We start from the raw sequence: 22,903 nt of genomic DNA, 5'->3' as shown, positions 1-22,903 counted from the left end.
AGGGCTACTTCACCCTGTTACCAACGTGGGCTTGAGAGCACTGAAAAATCCCGAGCAAGGGATCAGCAAAAAACAGATTTAATATTAAGCAACAGCACCACAAAGAGGCACTCTGCTCCTGACTGGACACTTCAGGCACACCAACGAAACAAAGCAACAACAAAACCAAACAAAATCCAGGCAATCAAATCAGAAATGAACCAAGAACTGTCCCTGTGTGTGTGAGACACAAAGACAGTGAGGGCAAGGATAAAAGGAATAAAGAGATAAAAGCTTAACAGAGTTAAATTAACAGGACTAAACTTATACCTTAACCTTAATTTCTACCTTCAGTTTCACCATTTAGGAAAGGACAGAGCTTAACACTATTTAAGCTAACTTATAACCTATGACTTTACATTTTTACAGAGAAATAGCTTTTAACAGTATTTAACTTAGCTTATAACTTATATTAAACATAACAACTTAGCAAAATAATTTAACTTAGGCTATTCCTCATGACTTTACCTTACTTACAGGCCTGACTGGCTCAGCTATCCAAGGCACTCAGAGCCCTCAGGGAGCAGCATTTCTGCCACATTTCCCCAGCACAGGCACTCCTGTGTGCACACAGACACAGAGAGTCAGTGCAGGGCACCTGTGAGAAATTCCCCTGAGGGCAGGAAAATGCTTGCTGTGAAAGCTTTGGCATCTTCCCAGCAGGGAAGGGTTGAGCCTGGAGGAGTTGGGGGATTGGCCCGGAGTCACTGGCCCAGGAGAGCTCCAAGGTCTCCTTTTGGAGCGCTGTTTGTAGGGCCCCAAGAGAGGGGCTTCAGTCCCAGCCATGTTTCACCCTGGCCGCACTTGGCATCAGCAGCTTTCTTTGGCAGGCTGAGAACAGGGATGTTGTGCCACTGAGGGAACACAAACAGTTCCCAGGGCTGCTCCTAAAGCAGCCAGGAGCTGGTTGGGCAGCAGCAGTGCCTGGAGCAGACAGGGTTTGTGATGAGCTCCAGAGGAGCTGAGCCCAGGGGCTGCTGGCCAAGGCTGAGGCCCAGCGAGCATTTCTCAGCTGGCAGGGCGGCCTGAGAAGGGGAGGGGGGAATGCACCAGCACAGGAATCACGGAACCAAGGGACCATTGTGACACTGTGGGCCTGTGAGACCAAGGGACCATTGTGACACTGTGGGGCCTGTGAGACCAAGGGACCATTGTGACACTGTGGGACCTGTGAGACCAAGGGACCATTGTGACACTGTGGGGTCTGTGAGACCAAGGGACCATTGTGACACTGTGGGGCCTCATGAAACCAAGAGGCCTTTGTGACACTGCAGGGCTGCATGGGACCAAAGCTCCATTGTGACATCGCAGGGCCTCGTGTCATCAGTCGTCCATTGTGACACTGTGGAGCCAAAGGAGACCATTGTGACACTGCAAACCAGCAGGGTCCAAAGGTCCATTTTGACCCTACAGGGCTCATGGTAAAGAGAAGTCACTTGTCATTGTGAGGCCTGGGGAACCACGGAGATCACTGAGACACTGCAGGGCCTCATGGAACCTTTGGAACTATTGCGAAACTAGGAGGCCTCATGGAACCCAGGAGCTATTGTGACACTGTGGGACCCCATCGATCTAAGGGTCCATTGTGACACTGTATGTCTTCTTGTAATCAAGGAGCAATTGTGACACAGGGCCCCATGGAACCAAAGGAACACGGAACAGGTCTGGCTGGTTTGGCCTCCCGTGGACTGCCTGACTGGTCCAGCTGACCTTGACATGTTTAGGGTCTCTTCTCTTCTTCTACTGAAACACTGGCGCGCCGTTCTTTCCTTCTTATGGAAAAGAACTCTCCTTCTCCTCCAGGCGCCCATGGACAGAATTGGGATTTTCCCTCCAAATTTTCTTGTATCCAGGGATTGTTCCCGTAGGAATATTGGCAGGACAAATCTGGCTGGCAATGGTTTCATCAGGGTCAACTCCCATCTGTCCTCAAAACACTGGGGAAGGCTCCATGCTTTCCTTCTTTTGGGAAAGAAGTGCTTCTCCTGGTGCCCATGGGCAAAATTTGGATTCTGTCTCCAAAATTCCCTATATCCAAAGGCTGCTTCCAGACAAAATCTGCCATTCCTGACAAGTGTTGCTGGCCTTGGCCTAGTGAGGCTCTCATCTGCCTTCCAAACACTGGGGCTCTGTGCTTTCCTTCCTATGGAAAAGAACTGTCCTTTTCCTGCAGGTGCCCATGGGAAAAATTGGGGGTTTACCTCCAACATTGCCTGTTGTGACACACTGGAGGAGATTGTTGGCTGGAAACATTTCATGTGTGGGGAAGGAAGGGGCAGGTCCAGCCTTGCCCTGCCCTGGAACCTCAATCCCCCCAGAGCCTCTATCCCAGCCCAGCAGTGTCTGCCAGGCCCTGGCACAGCACAGGCAATGCTCCACAGCCACCTCTGGAGCCCCAGCCCAGCTCCTGAGTGACCAAATTACCCCAAGTCCCACCCAGGAAGGGCCCAGGAAGACCAAGGGGTATTTAAGGCTGACCACAAGGCAAGCACACATCTTGGCTCTACCTCCTCTTGGAATTTCCATCTGAACTCCACTGTAATCCAGGAGTTGGAGCTCTGTGTGTACTTCCCTAAGTCCTAATTTTCTTCTTTCTGTGTCTACTTCTTCTATTTCTGTCCTCTTGCAAATTTTGATTAACTTAAAATTGAACAGGCGCAGTGTTTGTGAAGTTCAATGGGCCAAGGTAATGCTTTGAGAAGTGTTTTCTGTAGATTAAATATCAAATTAAATCTTTTGGCAAAGTTTCTCTGATTTCCTAAAGTTCCCAGCAAAAGCTGTTGAGTTGTTTTGAGTTCCTGAGAATCTCTTGTTGTTATTTCTCCAGGGAGTCCAACTCAGATGACACAAACAATTGCAATTCCTCTTAAATGTCTCCTTGAGAGAGTTGTCTGGGGGATGGGGGTCAGGGCCTTTGTGTCCTGCTTGGCACAGCCCAGGCAGGGCTTTCACAGTCCCATCCCACACTCCATTTCCCAGCTGGAGCCGCTGGTGCCTCTGAGTTCTGCTGCCCCAGCCCCAGGGATGCTCTCCTTGTCTGCCCATTCCCCCAGGGTCTCTGGGCAGGGATGGCCTCAGTGGGGGCTGCTGACATCCTCAGCAACTTGGAGGCTGCTGCTGAATTTTACTGCTCTAGAGGCTTCTTCAGCCTTCAGTTCTTCAGTTCAGGAATTCAGTGGCCCAGTGCTCATTAACATTCAGAACACCTTAATAAACAAAGCCCTGGGAATACTTTGATTTAAGTTTTCAAATCTTTTGGGGTTAATTAGGTAGATTCCAGTAGTGTAGTTGAAGTGAATGTATTTTATTGAAACAGGCAGCAAGAAACCATTTTTTTAGGTCCTGTTTAGTTTTTTTTTCCCTATGAATACATTGATATGTGCAATCTCCAATGGACACTGAATCCAAGTACCTCCTCATGCAGTTTGAATAGATATGAAAATCAAGACCCTTTGTGGCTGACAATCCATCGGACACTGTTCCTACCCTCACCCCACCATTTCCCCCATCCAAGCCCTGGCACTCAGAGCAGCCTTGTGCAAATCTGAGCTCCCTCCAGCCCAGTCTGCACCTGCAGGTTTCAGCTCCATGGCTCCAACTCCCAACCTGCTTTCCTTGGAGAAGGAGCATCCCAAGACACAGAGGGATGTTCATTTATTGCCAGCCAACAAAGCCAAGGGAAGGCACAGCTCCATCAAATGCAAAAGCCATTCCTCTGCTGGATATTAAATCCACTGTGCACAGCAGACAGCCTCAGAGCAATGGAAAACACCTTCTCTGCCCAGCACAGATCCCAAGGTCCCCCAAAACCTTCCCTGCCTCAATTCTGCTAGATTTGCCCTTTGCACACACGAGTCACAGGCTGAAGTCAGGAGCTCCCTCCATGCCCAGAGGGAGGAAAAGAGGGAAAGTGGATGAAGAGCTCTCCTGTGCAGAGCCAAGGTCCAGGTGCCCCTGCAGAGGGAACCACAACTCATCAGGTTTGTGTCCTTTGGGCTCAGGACTGGTGACCCTCAGAGGCACAGAAAGGTTTCTTGCCAACAAACACAAGCTGAATATTTGAACAGTTTAATAACCATCACAGCTCTTCCCTCAGCTCTCTGTGATGGCCCAGCAGTATCTGACATGTCCCCCATCCCCAAGGGATTTCTGTACAGGAACAGTTTTAGACAATGACATAAGAAAAGGTATTTCTGTGATAGATATAAACATAATAAGAATGTTGACTAATATGATATTTATTTGAACTTCAAAAAGATCGGACAACTCCTGAAGCTCAAAGCATGAAGCCAGTCAGTTGAGAGACACTTGAAGGACCAGAAAGCATCTGGAGGAGGAAATCTGGGAGAAATAGGAAGTACATAGATGCAGCTGGTCTAGTGAAGATATGGTCTCAGACATTGTCATTTAAAGAGGAGAGCTGGAAACACCTGAAGGAAGAAGGAGAGGAAATAATAGATTGAATATTGGTGACACAAGTCAAAAGGAAGATTAATATTTCTTCTCCTGCCATCAGTACACTTGCAGGAAATTCCCCTTCCTGGTGGGAAAACGTAGCTATTTCTTAAAAGTACTCAAGTGACCCAGATAATAAAAATGTGATTGTATATTATGAAATATACAAGTATTAAAACCTGTGTCCCTTTCCAGGCAGACATCAGCTGTGTGCCCATGAACAGGCAGTGCCACTTGTGCCCTGAGGTGCCGAGCTGGGATTGGATCTCTCAGAGAGGAGCTGAGGGAGAGCAGAGCACCTTGCAAGCTGCAGGTCCCTGCCAGCCCCGCAGGGCTCCTGTGCCATCAACATCTGCTCTGCTCCAGTCTGGAACAGGGCCCAGCACGGTGCCAGGACCATCAGAGAGCTGAGGTGTGTGCTGGAATTCCATGCCCTCCCCATGGCGCAGCAGCCCTGCATTTCCCTGCTCCAGCCTTGGTCTCCAGCACAGCCATGGAGGCTCTTTGGGCTCCTGAGTGTTCCTGCAGCCGCCAAGGGCAGCTGAGCTCTGCCTTTGGCACAGTCAGCCCTGGCCAGCGCAGGCCATGCTCAGCAATTCCTTGTCTGTGCCCGGCCTTGCTGCCAGCCCCGGCAGCGGCTGCGTGGCCCCTTTGTGGCCCTGTGCTGGCCCAGCCATGGTGCCACAGCCCCTGTGCAGCCCAGCCCAGGACAGGAGCATTGCGGCTGGGAACGGCCCCTGTGCCGTGGGGCCCTGGGCAGCCTTGGGGCTCTGTGCCCCATGGCCTCCCTGCTGGGCAGCCTCTGCCAGCTCCTGCAGAGCCCGTGGCACCTGTGGGGCTGCACAGGCAGCCCTGCCCCGGGCTCTGCTGGTGTCTGGGCCAGCAGAGAGGCCGGCCAGGGCTGGCCATGGCTGGGAACAGGCCCTGAGCCCCGCAGGAGGATGGAGCTGGGCCACAGCCAAACTCAGCCCAGGGCAGAGCTGGGCTCAGCAGCCAGGGCTGCCAAGGGCTGGCACAGACAGAGGCTGGCACTGACAAATGTCCTGGGCCCCTCCCTGCTCTGTCCATGCCCCAAGGGCACAGAGCAGCCTCCTCTCTCGGGCTCTTGCCTGTTTTCAATGCCTTGCCCAGGCGCTGGCCCTGCCCCACAAGGCCTGGGCTGAGTCCTGCCCCTGCCCGCTCAGCCAGGCTGAGATGGACACTGATGGTTTCTGTGCCAGGCTCTCCCAGCCCAGCCCAGCTCCCTGCAAGCTCTGCCAGCTGCCCTGAGCTCTGGGCAGCACCAAGGGCCTCTCCCCAGCACAGCCCAGCCGGCTCTGGCCCCACAGCTCTGCTCAGGCCAGGCTGCTCTGGGAATGGAGCCGCTGAGGAATGGAGTCACATCCAGGGGTGTCCCCAGGGCTCAGCACTGGGGCCAGGTCAGTGAAATCTCTTTATTGCCGATCTGGACGAGGCCATCGAGGGCACCCTCAGGCAGTTCCAGGTGAGCCCAGGCTGGGTGGGAGTGTGGCTGTGCTGGAGGGCAGGAAGCTCTGTAGAGGGATCTGGACAGGCTGGAGCCATGGGCCCAGGACAATGGGATGAGGTTCACCAAGGCCAAGGGCCGGGTCCTGCCCTGGGCTCACAGCCACCCCAAATCCCTGGCCGTGCCCTGCCCCTGATCCCCACAGCCTGTCCTGTTTCCTTCATCCCTGCATTGCCAGGGACTTTCTGGGACAAGGGAGCTCTGCTCTGGGAATGGAGGGAGCTCCAAGTGCCACCACTGGAGTGGGAACCACAACTCATCAGGTTTGTGTCCTTTGGGGGTCAGGAACTGGTGAGACTCAGAGGCACAGAAAGTTTCTCTTCATGGCCAACAGACCATAGTTGAACAGGACACAATTTAATAACAGTCACGCTTTCCCCTGAGCTATGTGCAACGTCCCAGCAGTGTCTGATGAGTCCACCATCCACAAGTGCTTTCCATACTAAAATTGATATTAGACAAGCGTGGTTCTGTGATAGATATAGACATAATTAAGTTCTTGTATCAGGATTCTCATCATGGAGTGGGGGAAAAACAGATCAAACAATTCTCGATTTGCAAATCTGTCAGTGGTGGATGGAGAAGGGAGGTCAGGAAATGTGTTGAGGAAATGCTGAAACCAGCCTGACTCATTTCATCTCCTCCTGGCCTGGCTGATCTCCCCTCTTTCCCCTTCCACCCATTGGCTTCTGTCTCCCACCAGGCCCCCGGTGAAGAGCCTGGCTCTGTGTTCTCCATCCCCTCCTCGCTGGCACTGCCAGGCTGGCATGAGGAGCCCCTCAGCCTTCCCTGCTCCGGGCTGGACAAGCCCAGCTCCCTCAGCCTCTGCTCACAGCCCAAGGGCTCCAGCCCCACCTTGGAGGCCCTTCCCTAACCCTGCTCCAGCTGCCAGACCTCTTTCCTGCCCTGGGGAACCCAACCCAGGCCACAGGGACCTGGATAATCCATGTCCTTGATGTCCTGGTCACACAGCCCTGGCTCCTTTTCCCCATGTCAGGCTCTGGGGTGGATCCTGTGGAACATCCTTTGGTGGAGGCTGTGGCTCCAGGGGGACTGGGGGGATACTGGGGGACAGGGACCCTGCTGGGCATGAACAGCATTGGACTTGTTGGGAGAAACTGTGAGGGGGAGCTGGGGCAGAGTGACCAACCCAGTGACCTCACAGAGCCCTCCTGGGATGTCACACAGCCCCTCTGCAATGTCACAGCCAGATCTCTAATGTCACACAGATGGTCTCTGATGTCACTCTGTGATGTCATAATCTGCTGTTATGTCACAGCCTGCTCTCTGATTTCACAGAGACAGTCAATGATGCTGTAGTTGCTTGATGCCCACTCTGTGATGTCATAGCCCACTCTGTGACCTCATGTCACCAGGTGATAAATTGTCTCCACCAGGTGAGCTGACACCTGGAGCTTGTTCTCCAAAACCCCAGGCCCATGGAAACCACACAATGCCCATTGTGGGAGAAGGGGAACTGGAAGTTCACCAGCCTCAGTGTCCTGCCAGCTCAGCCAGGCCCACGGGAACATTGGGGTCCACGACCACCAGGGACCACCAGAGAGACCCCCAGGACAGAAGAACACATGGGTAAAGGGGAGGGGAAATATGTTAATGGTTTTGGGGAAATGATTATCAGATGTGTGTTTAGTCCAGGACTATCAATGTATACGTGTGCAAAATACAGAATATGAACAGAAACTTTCCTGCACTCAGCATGCTCGGCTTTGGGAGGAGCTGTCCCCTGTGCATCCAGCTGAATAAAGAATGCTGCTTCTTAATGCTGCACTGGTGTTAAGGAGTTTTCTGTTTTACCGAATTTTTGGTAACACTGCACTCCCAAGGAAAGCTCTGTCTCGTGCTGTTCACCAACAGAGAAGGGCTGGTGGCAGATGTGGGGGTCGGAGGCTGCCTGGGGCACAGGGACCATGAAATAATCAAGTTTTCAATGACCTGTGAAAGAAGGAGGAGCAGCAACAGAACTTCCACACTGGAATGAGGCAGGGCAGACTTTGACCTATTTAGGATGCAGATTTGGGGAGTACTGAATCAGGTTTAAAGGGAAACAGCCCTTAAAAGGAGTGCAGGGAGGATGGACACATTTCAAGAAAGTAATCTTAAGGGGGAAGGAGCAGCCTGTCCCAGTGTGGGAAAAGATGAGCTGGTGAGGAAAATGACTGCCCTGACTGCCCATGGAACTTTTGTGGGAACTCAAGGGAAAAAAGGACGGGCAACTCAGGAAGTCTTTATAGATGTTGTGAGGTCATTCAGAAAGAGAAGTTGAGAGGTGAAAATGCAATTAATGCTTAACCTGGCCACTTCTGTGAAAAATAACAGAAAATATTTCTATAAATAAATTAATAGCAAAACGTGGGGTAAGGAGAACCTCTACTCTTTATTGGATGCAGTGGAGAATATAGTAAATAAAGATAAGGAAAAGGCCATACTACTTAACACCTTGTTTGTATCAATTTTCAATATTAGGACAGGTTGTCCTCAGGCCAAAAGTTCTCCTAAGCTGGTAGATGGGCACAGGGAGCAGAACAGCCCCCTGTAATCCAGGAGGAAGCAGCTGCTGACCTGCTGGGCCACTCAGACGCTCACAGGTGTATGGGATGGGATGGGATCCATCCTAGGGGGATGAGGGAGCGGGTGGATGAGCTCCCCAAGCTGCTCCCCACCATTTACCATCAGTCCTGGCTCACCAGGGAGGTCCCAGAGCACTGGAGGTGCCAGTGTGAGCCCATCTCCAAGAAGGGCTGGAAGGAGGATCTGGGGAACTCCAGGCCTGTCAGCCTGACCTCGGTGCCCGGCAAGGTTATGGAACAGATCACCTTGAGTGCCACCACAGGGCACCCACAGGATGGCCGAGGGGTCAGAGCCAGCCAGCATGGATTTAGTGGGGCAGGTCCTGCCTGAGCACCCTGATCTCCTTTTATAACCAGGTGACCCACCTGTGGATGTGGGAAAGGCTGTGGATGTGTCCATCTGGACTTCAGCAAAGCCTTGGACACTGTCTCTGACAGCATTCCCTGGAAAAGCTGCAGCCCACGGCTTGGGCAGGTTCCCTCCTGGCTGGGAGATGGAAGAGCTGGCTGGAGGCTGGGCCCAGAGAGGGGTGGGGATGGTGCTGCACCCAGCTGGTGTCCAGTCCCTGGTGCTGTCCCCAGGGATCTGTGTTGGGCCCAGCCCTGTTTAACATCTTCACCGATGATCTGGGGGAGGGGATCGAGCCCACCATCCCCAAATTTGCAGGTGACACCAAGCTGGGTGTGAGTGTGGATCTGATGGAGGGCAGGACAAGAAGACACAGCCTTCAGCTGCACCAGGGGAGGTTTAGGCTGGACAAGAGGAAGAAGTTCTTCACAGAAAGGGTGAGTGGGCATTGGAATGGGCAGGCCAGGGGGGAGGTGGCAGAGTCACTGTCCCTCTCCAGTGGCATTCAGTGGCATTTCTGGGTGACAAGGCGGTATTAGGGCATTGGTTGGACCTGATGATCCCAAAGGTCTTTTCCAGCCTATTTGATTCTGTCATTCTGTGATGATTGGGACACTCTGGGGCCATTGTGACCCTGCAGGGCCTGGTGGAACTAAGAGGACCATGGTGACACTGTGCAGGCCCATAGAACCAGGGCTCCATTGTGGTGCTCTGGGGCCCAATGGAACCAGGGAGTCCCCGTGACACTGGGTCCTGGTGGAACCACAGAGGCCATTGTGACACTGCGGGGCCTCGTGTAACCGAGGGGTTTCACCACTGTGACACTGCGAAACCAAGGAGAGCATTGGGAGAGTCCAGGGCCCAGTGGAACCAAGGGGACATTCTGACACTGCGGGGCCTCATGGAACCCAGGGGACATTGTGACACTGCAGGACCTTGTGTAACCAAGGGGCCACTGTGACACTCTGGGGCCTCCAGGAATCTGGAAGGCCCTTGTGACACGGTGTGGCCTCATGGAAACAAGGAATCCATTGTGACACTGGGGGGACTTGTGGAACCACAGAGAGCATTGTGACAGTGTGGGACCTCATGTGACCATGGGGCCTTTGTGACATCCTGGGGCCCCATGGAACCGAGGGGCCTCTGTGAAACTGCAGCACCAACGAGAACATTGTGACACTGTGAAGCCCCATGGAACCAAGGAGTCCATTGTCGCATTTTGGGGCCCCATGGAACCAAGGAGACCAGTGTGACAGTGCAGGGCCTGGTGCAACCAAAGGGACATTGTGACACTGAAGGGACACATGGAACCAAGGACATCTTTGCAGATGACACCAAGCTGGATATGGGTGTTGATCTGCTGGAGGGTAGGAGGGCTCTGCACAGGGCCCTGGACAGGCTGGATCCAGGGCCCAAACCCAACAAGGTGAGGTTTAACAAGTCCAAGCGCCGGGTCCTGCACTTTGGTCACAACAACCCCTGCAGCGCTACAGGCTGGGGACAGAGGGGCTGGACAGCAGCCAGGCAGAAAGGGACCTGCAGGGACTGATGGACAGCAGGCTGGACATGAGCCAGCCGTGTGCCCAGGTGGCCAAGAAGGCCAATGGCTCCTGGCCTGGATCAGGAATTGTGTGACCAGCAGGAGCAGAGCTGCTGTGCCAGCACTGATCTGCCCCCAGCTCTGCACACAGACATTGCTGCTGCAGCTCCAGAGAAGGCAACAAAAGGGCATCTCTGCAGAAAACTGCTGGGAGATCCTTTAGTTCCTTTAAAGCCACTGAGAGTGAAGCCTCTCATTGACACAGTCTGTGGTCACAGGGAAGATGGAGAGAATAAAATGGGAAATGGCACAAAAGATCACATGTATTGTGGATAATATGAAAAAAGTAAAAGAAAAAACTCCCCACAACTCAACCAACAAAAAGTATCAAAGATGACATTTATTACAATGATTTGCAGAAATTGGCCAGCAGTTTAATGTTCCTGAAACCATCCAGTCATCATTCTCCTCACTTCATCCTTGAGCTCTTGGTTCCTGAGGCTGTAGATCAGGGGATTCAGGGCTGAAGGCACCACTGAGTACAGAACTGACAGGGCCAGATCCAGGGATGGGGAGGACATCGAGGGAGGCTTCAGATAGTAAAATATACCAGTACTGAAGAATAGGGAGACCACGGCCAGGTGAGGGAGGCAGGTGGAAAAGGCTTTGTGCCGTCCCTGCTCAGAGGGGATCCTCAGCACTGCCCTGAAGATCTGCACATAGGAGAAAACAGTGAACACAAAACATCCAAGTCCTAAAGAGGCACTAACTGCAATGAGCCCAAGCTGCCTGAGATAGGATTTGGAGCAGGAGAGCTTGAGGATCTGTGGGATTTCACAGAAGAACTGTCCCAGGCTATTGCCATGGCACAGGGGCAGGGAAAATGTATTGGCTGTGTGCAGCAGCGAATAGAGAAAGGCACTGGCCCAGGCAGCTGCTGCCATGTGGGCACAAGCTCTGCTGCCCAGGAGGGTCCCGTAGTGCAGGGGTTTGCAGATGGACACGTAGCGGTCGTAGCACATGACAGTGAGAAGGGAAACCTCTGCTGAAATGAAAAAGACAAACAGAAGCAGCTGTGCAGCACATCCTGAGTAGGAGATGGTGCTGGTGTCCCAGAGGGAATTGTGCAGGGCTTTGGGGACAGTGGTGCAGATGGAGCCCAGGTCGCTGAGGGCCAGGTTGAGCAGGAAGAAGAACATGGGCGTGTGCAGGTGGTGGCCGCAGGCTACGGCGCTGATGATGAGGCCGTTGCCCTGGAGGGCAGCCAGGGAGATCCCAGGAAGAGGCAGAAGTGCAGGAGCTGCAGCTGCCGCGTGTCTGCCAGTGCCAGCAGGAGGAAGTGGCTGATGGAGCTGCTGTTGGACATTTGCTGTGGCTGCACATGGGCACCTGTTCATGGAGAAAGGACAGGGACAAGTCAGGAGAGGCTGTTTGGAGCCAAACCTGGGCCATTCCCTGCAGCCTGTCCTGCTGGGACTCACCCACCTGTGGTAGATAGGGACAGGCGGAGCGGAAGACCACGGGATGTGACGGAAAGAGAGACCCTTCCCCCTCTCCCTGCCCCACGCTATCCATTAACCCCAGGAGCATGTGATCACACCTTCTTTGGTAACTTTCCACTCCCGACTAACCCTGGAGACCCCTCAACCCCCCTCTGACGTAGCAAAGACCCCCAAGACTATTTAAACCCACGAGATGAGATAATAAAGGCTTTTCGACCGTCTGCCACATTGGTATATGCGTGCGTTGATTAGCCCGAGTAGCCTGGGCGAGACCAGGCTGCCGTGCTGCCACCTGAACCAGGTCGTCCGTTGCCCTTTATAAAGGCAACATATTTGGTGCCGAAACCCGGGAGAAAAAAGGGAAAAATTCGCCCGGCAGTCGGGATACGCTTGGACGGGAGCAGCGGCCGGAGCGGTCAGACCGTATCTTGGCGCAGGGAGACATCCCGGGACCCGCAATCGTCATGGACGCTATCGCAAGGGTCGTAAGTGCCATTCATACGCAGTGGAGTATTGGGTGTAAGCTCAAGGATTTTTATCTTGCCATAGCGAGGCTGCTTGAGCTTGGGGCGATTGAGCGCCCTGTGGATGTGTTACATCCGGAAATATGGGAAAAATGCACTGCCGCGCTAGCCGAGGACACAAAATCCTCAGGCAGTGGCAAAAGCCTTAAGGCATGGGGCAAGGTAGAGAAAGCCCTACGCAAAGCAATAGAAGAGCAGGAGACATGGAGCGCGGCGCGTACGTGTTTATTAGTTACTCCCAAGCTCGGTGTGGGAGCAGGAACGCAGACTGCCTCTGAGAGTGATTCGCCCGGCGGCGGGGACCCGGGGGGGCTCAGCGCGACACCCGCTCCCCCAGATCAGAGCCCAACCCCCGCCGCGGAAGCCCCCCGAAACACCCCCGCCGTGGAAAACCCCCAAAAAACCCCCACCGCGAAACCCCCCCGAGAAACTGCAGCTTCCTCCGTCCCGCCGCCGCCGCCGGTCAGCAATCAGTTGTCAGAGACGCAGCGGCGCGCGGAGCGCTTCTGGCAAGGGCTGGCGAAAGAAGCCAGAGACGCAGAAACCGCGGCTCGAGAAAACACGTCCGCCATGCCGTCTCCTTATCCCCTTAAAATGGCGCCGGTCCCCGAGGGGAGGGGCGGGGCGCAGGCAGTCCCGGCGCAAAAACCCCGGGAGTGCGCGATTTCGGGAATGCGCATGCGCGGGAGAAAGAGGGGGAGAGCAGCAGAGGGCGCAGAGCCAATCGGTGGCCGCGCCTGAAGCTGCCACCATATAAGGGAGAAACCACCTCCCGCGAGGGGCGCGGCGAGCCGGGGGGGCGGGAGCGGCGCCACCCCCGCGGGGAGGAGCGAGCTCGGAGCCGGACAAAAAGGCACCGAGCCCCGGAAATACACTGGCACTCGACTTCCGGTTCGGAGTCCAGCAGCAGCTCCACCAGCTCGGAGGAGCTGACGGAGGCCGGCTATGACTCCGAAACCGAAGAAACGGAACCAGCGCAGTTTAAAACAAAACCGAGTAGAGTTCTAAGCCGCACCGAAAAACAACTACAATACGAACCAGCCCAGTTTACTGACTGGGGAAAATAAAAATAGCCTGTGCTGAATGGTCCCCAGCGGCTGCCATACAAGCTTTCCCGGTGAGGCTCGCCGGTCCGGAGGGGAACCAACAAAGGGTATATACCCCGATAAACCCAAAGGATATACAGGCAATTGTCAAAGCCATCGCAGAAAAAGGGATCAATTCAGCCATAGTCTCCACTTTAATCGATGGTCTTTTTAGCAACGATGATTTGCTTCCCTTTGATATCGAACGGATAGGGCGCATGATACTTGATGGTGCGGGAATGATTGTCTTCAGACAGGAATGGGAGGATAATTGTAGGAAGCAGTTAGCCCAAGCATCTGGCGCGAGGCAGCCCCTACACAGATCGAGCTTATCCAGACTGATAGGAAAACATGATGATATGATCACGCCGCAGCAACAAGCCGCACAGATGCAGGCTGAGGAGGTCAGGGCGACCACTTGGGCTGCCAGGGAGGCTATTCGCGCAGCCTCTCGAGTCGTGGCTAAGCCGGCACCATGGTCCACCGTGAGGCAGGCAGAGAGCGAAAGCTTCACGCAGTTTGTGGATCGCCTGCAGGCAGCGATAGACTCCTCCACCCTGCCGGCAGAGGCAAAGGGCCCCGTGGTAGCCGACTGCCTGCGCCAGCAGTGCAACTTTGTCACCAATGATATCTTACGTTCCCTGCCAGCCGGAGCCAGCCTGGCTGACATGATCAGACATGTAGTGAAGGAAGAGCACCTGACACCCATTCAGGCAGCTGTCCACACCCTGACCAATGCCATGGCGTGTTTCAAGTGTGGTGAGGCGGGTCACATCGCGGTGAGCTGCCCCCAGCCGGCACGGCGGCCTGCCGCAGCGCCTCCACCTCAAACACGCCCGCGGGGATCCTGTTGGGGTTGCAGGAGGAAGGGGCATCTTGCTAGGGAATGCAGGTCCTGGCTCCAGGGAAACGGAAAGGGGAGGGGGCCCGCGGGCCGCACCCAGCCTCCTCCCGCTGCGAATATGAAGCGGCCCATCCATGCCAACCCCCAATGGGGCGGGGAGCCCTCGTACCCCATACTCCCACAGGAAGCAGCCAACTTCATACCCCTGCCAGCGAGTATCACGGCACAGCCTGCGGCACCTTCGTACCCACCACCACCGCAAGCAGCGCCTGTGCCACAGGGCCAACAGGGGGCAGCTCAGGTCGGGACAACCCCTGGGTGGCCCTGGCCCTAAAAATAGGGAAGGAACCCCCGAAAATTTGGGGGACATGCCGCCTCTATGGCAGTCGGGACCCCCACGTAATAGGGCTTCAGTTTTGGGCAGACACAGGAGCAGACTGCACAATCCTGCCCCAAGCACTGTGGCCCCGACACTGGCAATGCAAGGAAGTCCCCCCAGTGAACGGGGTGGGAGGGTTGTCCCGAGCTTGGAAAAGCACCCAATTGGTAGCTATAACGCTGCATACAAAGAAAGGGCCAGAACGGACAGTAGCAGTCCACCCCTACATTTTGCAAAACTCCCCACCCCTGATAGGAAGAGACATCCTTGCTATGCTAGGAGTCAGGATTACAAATTTATAATGAGGGCCACTGCTGTACACCCACTGCTACCAATCAAACTGACTTGGAAATCACCAGACCCCGTATGGGTTGAGCAGTGGCCCCTGTCAAAGCCTGGCAGCCTTGCTGGAACTGGTCGACCGCGAGCTACAAAAGGGTCACATAGAACCCTCCACCAGCCCGTGGAACACCCCTGTGTTTGTAATCCCCAAGAGATCAGGAGAAGGCTACCGCCTCGTCCACGACCTGAGGGAAGTGAACAAGACAATTCAGCCCATGGGGCCAGTTCAGACACTACTGCCCGCGAACTCAGCCATCCCCGAAGGGCAGCCATGCGCAGTGCTGGACATCAAAGACTGTTTCTTTTCAATACCCCTGCATGCTGAGGACAAAGAACGGTTCGCCTTCTCCGTCGTGTTCCCGAACGGCGAGCGACCTAACCTCCGCTTCCAATGGAAGGTGCTACCTCAAGGCCTTGTGGACAGCCCGACCATATGCCAGATTACTGTGGACAGGGCACTGATGCCAGTCCGACACTCCCACCCTGCTGCGACCATCATTCAGTACATGGACGACATCCTCGTCGCTGCACCATCAGCAAGCCAAGTAGATTACCTAGTGTCTGCGATCACGGAAACTCTCCAGGCCAACTGTTTTGAGATCGCGAACACGAAGATCAAGAGAGGACCGTGCGTGACCTTCCTGGGAGTGGGGATCACAAACTCCTACGTGACCCCACCCAGGGTAAAGGTCCGCCGAGACATCAAGACCCTCCATGACATGCAGCGACTTATGGGATCTCTGCAGTGGCTCCGCAACATCGTCCTAGCTCCTCCAGAGGTCATGGACCCCTTGTATGACCTCCTGAAAGGAAAACACCCCTGGGACCCCAAGGAGCTGACGCCGCAAGCAACGAAATCCCTCGACTTCATCGAACGTCAGATGTCCACTAGCCTGCTTGCCAGGTGCAACCCAAGCGTACCGCTGGATTTATACGTCCACTTCACGCAGAAGGGAGGAATGGGAGCACTTGCCCAAGGACCTTCCGAAAAATCCCAGCCGATCCAATGGGTAGTCCTTGGAAGACCAACTCACGCATTCTCCCCAGGAGTTGAATGCGCTGCTAACCTCATCATGAAAGGCAGGAGACTCGCCCTGAGAAACCTGGGGACCGAGCCGGCAAGGATCCACCTCCCCTTCCGCAAGCGACCGACCACGGAGTCAACTGCGATATCGGAGCACCTGGCCCTCGCTCTCACTGGCTTCGGGGGAGAAATTTCCTACGCCACCAAACCACCTTGAACCCAGCTACTGACCATTGTCGACATAGATGTGCCACCGAAGGTCATGGACCGACCACAACCAGGACCAACGGTCTTTACAGACGCCTCCTCCATGACTTCCACCGCAGCAGCAGTGTGGCAGGCAGGAGAAACATGGCATTGCGTCAAAACATGCGACCCCACACTGTCAGTGCAACAGCTGGAAGCAGCAGCAGTGGTCTTGGCGTGCGGACTCTTCCAAGATGAACACCTCAACATCGTGACAGACTCTATATTCATGGCAAAGCTCTGCCTAGCCATGTCGAGACCAGGTGTGTCAACATCCACGACGGCCTCCATGCTTGAAGAGGCACTCTCCTCACGCCAGGGCACCGTGTCCGTCATCCACGTCAACAGCCATAACCCAGTCAAGGGCTTCTTCCAGACTGGCAATGACAAAGCAGATGCCGCAGCGAAGGGAGTGTGGACGCTGCAGGAAGCTCGTCAGCTGCACGAGTCACTCCACATAGGGGCCAAAGCACTGGCGAAGAGATGCGGGATCTCGACAGCAGACGCGAGACACGTAGTGGCCACCTGCCCTCACTGCCAGAAGTCACCCCTATGGACCGGTGGAGTCAACCCGAGGGGCCTCAAGGCATCAGAAATCTGGCAGTCAGACTTCACTCTCTGCGAACTGCTGAAGCCCCGAGCATGGCTTGCAGTGACAGTGGACACCTACAGCGGAGTGATCATAGCGACACAGCACCTCAAACCCAACTCCAAGGCCACAATCCAGCACTGGCTGACAGTTATGGCATGGCTTGGTATCCCCAAGCAAATTAAAACTGACAATGCTTCCAATTTTATCTCCAAATCAGTGCGGGAATTCGCCTCGGTGTGGGGTATCACCTTAGCGCAGGGAATCCCATATAACAGCACCGGACAGGCCATTGTCGAGCGAGCAAATCAGACCCTAAAAGCCAAGTTAGAAGTGTTGGCAAAGGCAGAGGGCTTTGCCAATTCCATTCCCTCAGGAGACCAAACGCGCATGCTAGCAACCGCGCTGCTAGCACTGAATCAATTCCCTAGGGGAGATGAAGCAAACAGTCCCATTTGAAAGTACTGGGCCACCCAGACACTAGAGGAGGGCCCGCAGGTCATGGTCAAAAACGAGCTAGGCGAGTGGGAATGGGGCTGGAGACTGGTGCTTACGGGACGAGGGTACGCGGCAGTTAAAAAAGAGGACAGGATCAGGTGGTGTCCACTCAGGTCGATCAAACCTGACCTTCAGAATGAAACTAATGGAAAACTGTGAGTTTTTGTTTGCAGGACACGCTTGTGGACCATCCCCGTGATGCATACACCCCTGCTCCAGAGGGAGGTGACAAACCACCAAACCGCCAGACAAAACCCGAGAGTCCCACATCGGTGAGACCCAGACATGTACAGTGTCTCTGTGCAATCCTGCTGTTGGGGCTTGTGGCCGGGGGGCAAGCCGACCCAGGCCATAACCCTCATCAGCCATTTAGGTGGGTCATGCAACATCTTTCAAGTGACAAGGTGTTCAAAGAGATCACCACAGCGAACACCCCATCCTTCGTGTTCCACATAGCCAACCTGTTTAGAAGCTACCTTTCTAACCCTAAACTAAACCAAACCAAACCTGACTAACTCCTGTTGGCTTTGCTATGATGTTAAACCCCCTTTCTACGAAGGCATTGCTTTAGACACCCCCTTCAGTTACTCCACAGCCAGCGCCCCCCACCAGTGCAGATGGGACATTCCCTGCAGAGGAATCACCCTGAGTCAAATCACAGGACAGGGCAGATGTTTTGGCAATGCAACTTTAGCAAAGCAGAAAGGCAACTTCTGCACTGAAGTTGTCAAGCCCAACATAAAAACCTATAAGTGGGTGGTCCCATCCGCATCTGGGATGTGGGTTTGCCAGAGATCCGGAGTGAGTCCTTGTGTGTTCCTTGCCAAATTTAATGACTCTATCGATTTCTGTGTCCAAGTTCTGATTGTTCCTAGGGTCCTGTACCACTCGGACGAAGAGATATACCACCTCCTCGAGGAACCTGACAGACTCCACAAAAGAGAAATTATCACAGGTATAACTATCGCAATGCTGCTCGGCTTGGGAGCAGCTGGCACAGCCACGGGTGTCTCAGCCATCGCAACCCAACAGCACGGACTCTCTCAGCTGCAAATGACCATCGACGAGGACCTGCAGAGGATCGAGAAATCCATCTCCTATCTAGAGAAATCAGTCTCTTCGCTTTCAGAAGTAGTTTTACAAAATAGGCGAGGACTGGACCTCTTGTTCATGCAACAAGGAGGACTGTGTGCAGCCTTGAAAGAGGAGTGCTGCTTTTATGCAGATCATACGGGAGTCGTTAAAGACTCCATGGCAGAACTCCGAGACAGACTGGCTCAGAGAAAGAGAGACAGGGAAACCCAACAGAGCTGGTTTGAATCCTGGTTCAATCAATCACCTTGGCTCACCACTTTAATTTCCGCCCTGGTAGGTCCACTGGCAATACTGCTTTTGGCTGTTACCATAGGACCATGCCTGCTGAACAAACTAGTCTCGTTTGTTCAGGCCCGTCTAGAACGGGCGAACATTCTGTTCGTAGACCAGACACAAATGCTGTAAACCAAAAACTGCGAACACAGTCAGTCGCAAAAGCCTTCGAGACTCGCCTTGCGAAAATTACTCAGGTTTACCAAACCACCTTTTCCTTACCAAGTTACAAGGTTGTACCTCACTCCAGTGCCTATATCTACGACTACCTCATTTTATTTATGAAAAGGAGGGGGGAGATGCGGTAGATAGACACAGGCGAACGGAAGATCACGGGATGTGACAGAAAGAAAGACCCTTCCCCCCTCTCCTTTGCAACACGTTATCTACCACCCCCAGAACATGTAACCACACCTAACCCAGTAGTTTTCCACTCCCGACTAACCCTAGGGACCCTACAACCCCCCTCTGACGTAGCAAAGTCCCCCAAGACTATTTAAACCCATGAGATAAGATAATAAACGCTTTCGACCGTCCACCACACTGGTGTCAGCGTGTGTCGTTAGCCCGAGTGGCCCGGACAGGCCGGGCTGCCGTGCTGCTCCTTGGAACCAGGTCGCCGTTGCCTCCCCTGAAGGCAACAGTTACACCAGTAAGGGACCAGTTACACCAGTACCGGACCAGTTACACCAGTACAGGACCAGTTACACCAGTAAGGGACCAGTTACACCAGTACCAGACCAGTTACACCAGTAACGGACCAGTAAGGGACCAGTTACACCAGTACAGGACCAGTTACACCAGTACCGGACCAGTTACACCAGTGCCGAACCAGTTACACCAGTACAGACCAGTTACACCAGTACAGGACCAGTTACACCAGTACAGACCAGTTACACCAGTACAGGACCAGTTACACCAGTACAGGACCAGTTACACCAGTAAGGGACCAGTTACACCAGTACGGGACCAGTTACACCAGTAACGGACCAGTTACACCAGTACAGACCAGTTACACCAGTACAGGACCAGTTACACCAGTAACGGACCAGTTACACCAGTACAGACCAGTTACACCAGTAAGGGACCAGTTACACCAGTACAGGACCAGTTACACCAGTAACGGACCAGTTACACCAGTACTGGACCAGTTACACCAGTAACGGACCAGTAAGGGACCAGTTACACCAGTACAGGACCAGTTACACCAGTGCCGGACCAGTTACACCAGTGCCGGACCAGTTACACCAGTACAGACCAGTTACACCAGTACAGGACCAGTTACACCAGTACTGGACCAGTTACACCAGTAAGGGACCAGTTATACCAGTACAGACCAGTTACACCAGTACAGACCAGTAACAGACTGCGAACCCCCCCAGTCCCTCCCAGTGCTCCCAGTAGAACGTGCCCTCTGTCCCAGTAACCTTCCAGTTCCCTCCCAGTATAAACCAGTTCCCTCCCAGTTCCCTCCCAGTTTGTCCCAGTCCCTCCCCCAGTCCCTCCCAGTGCTCCCAGTACAAACCAGTCCAAAGCCTCTTTGTCCCAGTGACCCCCAGTGACCTCCCAGTCCCTCCCAGTATAAACCAGTAACAAAGACCCCTCTGTCCCAGTGTGTCCCAGTCCTTCCAAGTACAAATCAGTACAAACCAGTACAAACCAGTACAAACCAGTACAAAGCCGCTCTGTCCCAGTCCCTCCCAGTACAAACCAGTACCAACCAGTACAAAGCTGCCCTGTCCCAGTCCCTCCCAGTATCTCCCAGTCCCTCCCAGTACAAACCAGTCCCTCCCAGTCCAAACCAGTACAAAGCCGCTCTGTCCCAGTCCCTCCCAGTCCCTCCCAGTACAAACCAGTACAAACCAGTACAAAGCTGCCCTGTCCCAGTCCCTCCCAGTCCCTCCCAGTCCCTCCCAGTCCCTCCCAGTCCAAAGCCGCTCTGTCCCAGTCCCTCCCAGTCCCTCCCAGTACAAACCAGTCCAAACCAGTCCAAACCAGTACAAAGCCGCTCTGTCCCAGTCCCTCCCAGTCCCTCCCAGTCCCTCCCAGTCCAAAGCCGCTCTGTCCCAGTCCCTCCCAGTCCCTCACAGTCCCTCCCAGTCCAAAGCTTCTCTGTCCCAGTCCCTCCCAGTCCCTCCCAGTACAAACCAGTCCAAACCAGTACAAAGCCGCTCTGTCCCAGTCCCTCCCAGTCCCTCCCAGTACAAACCAGTACAAACCAGTACAAAGCTGCCCTGTCCCAGTCCCTCCCAGTATATCCCAGTCCCTCCCAGTATCTCCCAGTCCCTCCCAGTACAAACCAGTCCCTCCCAGTCCAAACCAGTACAAAGCCGCTCTGTCCCAGTCCCTCCCAGTCCCTCCCAGTACAAACCAGTACAAACCAGTACAAAGCTGCCCTGTCCCAGTCCCTCCCAGTCCCTCCCAGTCCCTCCCAGTCCCTCCCAGTCCAAAGCCGCTCTGTCCCAGTCCCTCCCAGTCCCTCCCAGTACAAACCAGTCCAAACCAGTCCAAACCAGTACAAAGCCGCTCTGTCCCAGTCCCTCCCAGTCCCTCCCAGTACAAACCAGTACAAAGCTGCCCTGTCCCAGTCCTTCCCAGTATGTCCCAGTCCAAACCGGTACAAAGCCGCTCTGTCCCAGTCCCTCCCAGTCCCTCCCAGTCCCTCCCAGTACAAACCAGTAGAAAGCTGCCCTGTCCCAGTCCCTCCCAGTATATCCCAGTATATCCCAGTCCCTCCCAGTAGAAACCAGTACAAACCAGTCCCTCCCAGTACAAACCAGTAGAAAGCCGCTCTGACCCAGTCCAAACCAGTCCAAACCAGTCCAAACCAGTACAAACCAGTACAAAGCTGCCCTGTCCCAGTCCCTCCCAGTATCTCCCAGTCCCTCCCAGTACAAACCAGTCCAAACCAGTCCAAACCAGTACAAAGCCGCTCTGTCCCAGTCCCTCCCAGTCCCTCCCAGTACAAACCAGTACAAAGCTGCCCTGTCCCAGTCCTTCCCAGTATGTCCCAGTCCAAACCGGTACAAAGCCGCTCTGTCCCAGTCCCTCCCAGTCCCTCCCAGTACAAACCAGTACAAACCAGTAGAAAGCTGCCCTGTCCCAGTCCCTCCCAGTATATCCCAGTATATCCCAGTCCCTCCCGGTAGAAACCAGTACAAACCAGTCCCTCCCAGTACAAACCAGTAGAAAGCCGCTCTGACCCAGTCCAAACCAGTCCAAACCAGTACAAACCAGTACAAACCAGTACAAAGCTGCCCTGTCCCAGTCCCTCCCAGTATCTCCCAGTCCCTCCCAGTACAAACCAGTCCAAACCAGTCCAAACCAGTACAAAGCCGCTCTGTCCCAGTCCCTCCCAGTCCCTCCCAGTACAAACCAGTAGAAAGCCGCTCTGACCCAGTCCAAACCAGTCCCTCCCAGTCCAAACCAGTACAAAGCCGCTCTGTCCCAGTCCCGACAAGCGGCGCCTTTGTACCGGCGGTGGGCGTGGCCTCCCCTCCGCGGCCGCCCCTCCGTCTTTGGGCATCCGCTCCTTATATGGGCATGGCCCCGCCCACCGCCCCCCCCGCGCGGCGCCGCCGGAGCCGAACTCGCGGGAATTTCGGGGCCGTTTTTGGGGCGAATTCGGGAATTTTGGGGGCGAATTTGGGGAATTTTCGGCACTGTCGGGGCGCGAGGAGCGGGAGGGGCGCGGGGGGGGGGCGGGGAGCGGAATTTGGGATTTTTTGGGGGATTTTTCGGGGCGATTTCGGCCATTTTAGGGCGGATTTGGGATTTTTTGGGGGGATTTCGGGGGTTTTGGGGGCTATTTTTGGGATTTTGGGGAATTTTTGGGGAATTTTGGGATTTTTTGGGAATTGTTGGGGAATTCGGGGCCGCTTTGGGGCGGGGCCGATTCTGGGCGGGATTTTAGGGCGGATTTTGGGGGGTTTTTTTGGGAGTTTTTGGGAATTTTTGGAAGATTTTGGGAATTTTTGGGGTTTTTTTGGGATTTTTGGGAAATTTT

The 22,903-nt window shown here is 54.4% G+C and overlaps 1 long non-coding RNA gene and 1 pseudogene across 1 annotated transcript in view; both read right to left on the bottom strand.

The window, feature by feature from the left end:
- Positions 1 to 21,739, bottom strand: part of LOC140681105 (uncharacterized) — a 399,832-nt gene extending 378,093 nt beyond the window's left edge. The window contains exon 1 of the long non-coding RNA XR_012052347.1: positions 21,675 to 21,739. This is a non-coding gene — a long non-coding RNA (uncharacterized lncRNA). The remainder of the gene's footprint in view (positions 1 to 21,674) is intronic.
- LOC140681104 (olfactory receptor 14J1-like) lies at positions 10,877 to 12,860 on the bottom strand (annotated as a pseudogene).
- Positions 21,740 to 22,903: the final 1,164 nt, after the last annotated feature.

This window comes from Taeniopygia guttata, chromosome 31 (assembly GCF_048771995.1).
Source record: "Taeniopygia guttata chromosome 31, bTaeGut7.mat, whole genome shotgun sequence".
In the NCBI taxonomy this organism is placed as follows: Eukaryota; Metazoa; Chordata; class Aves; order Passeriformes; family Estrildidae; genus Taeniopygia; species Taeniopygia guttata.
This window is presented reverse-complemented; position numbering and strand designations above follow the sequence as displayed.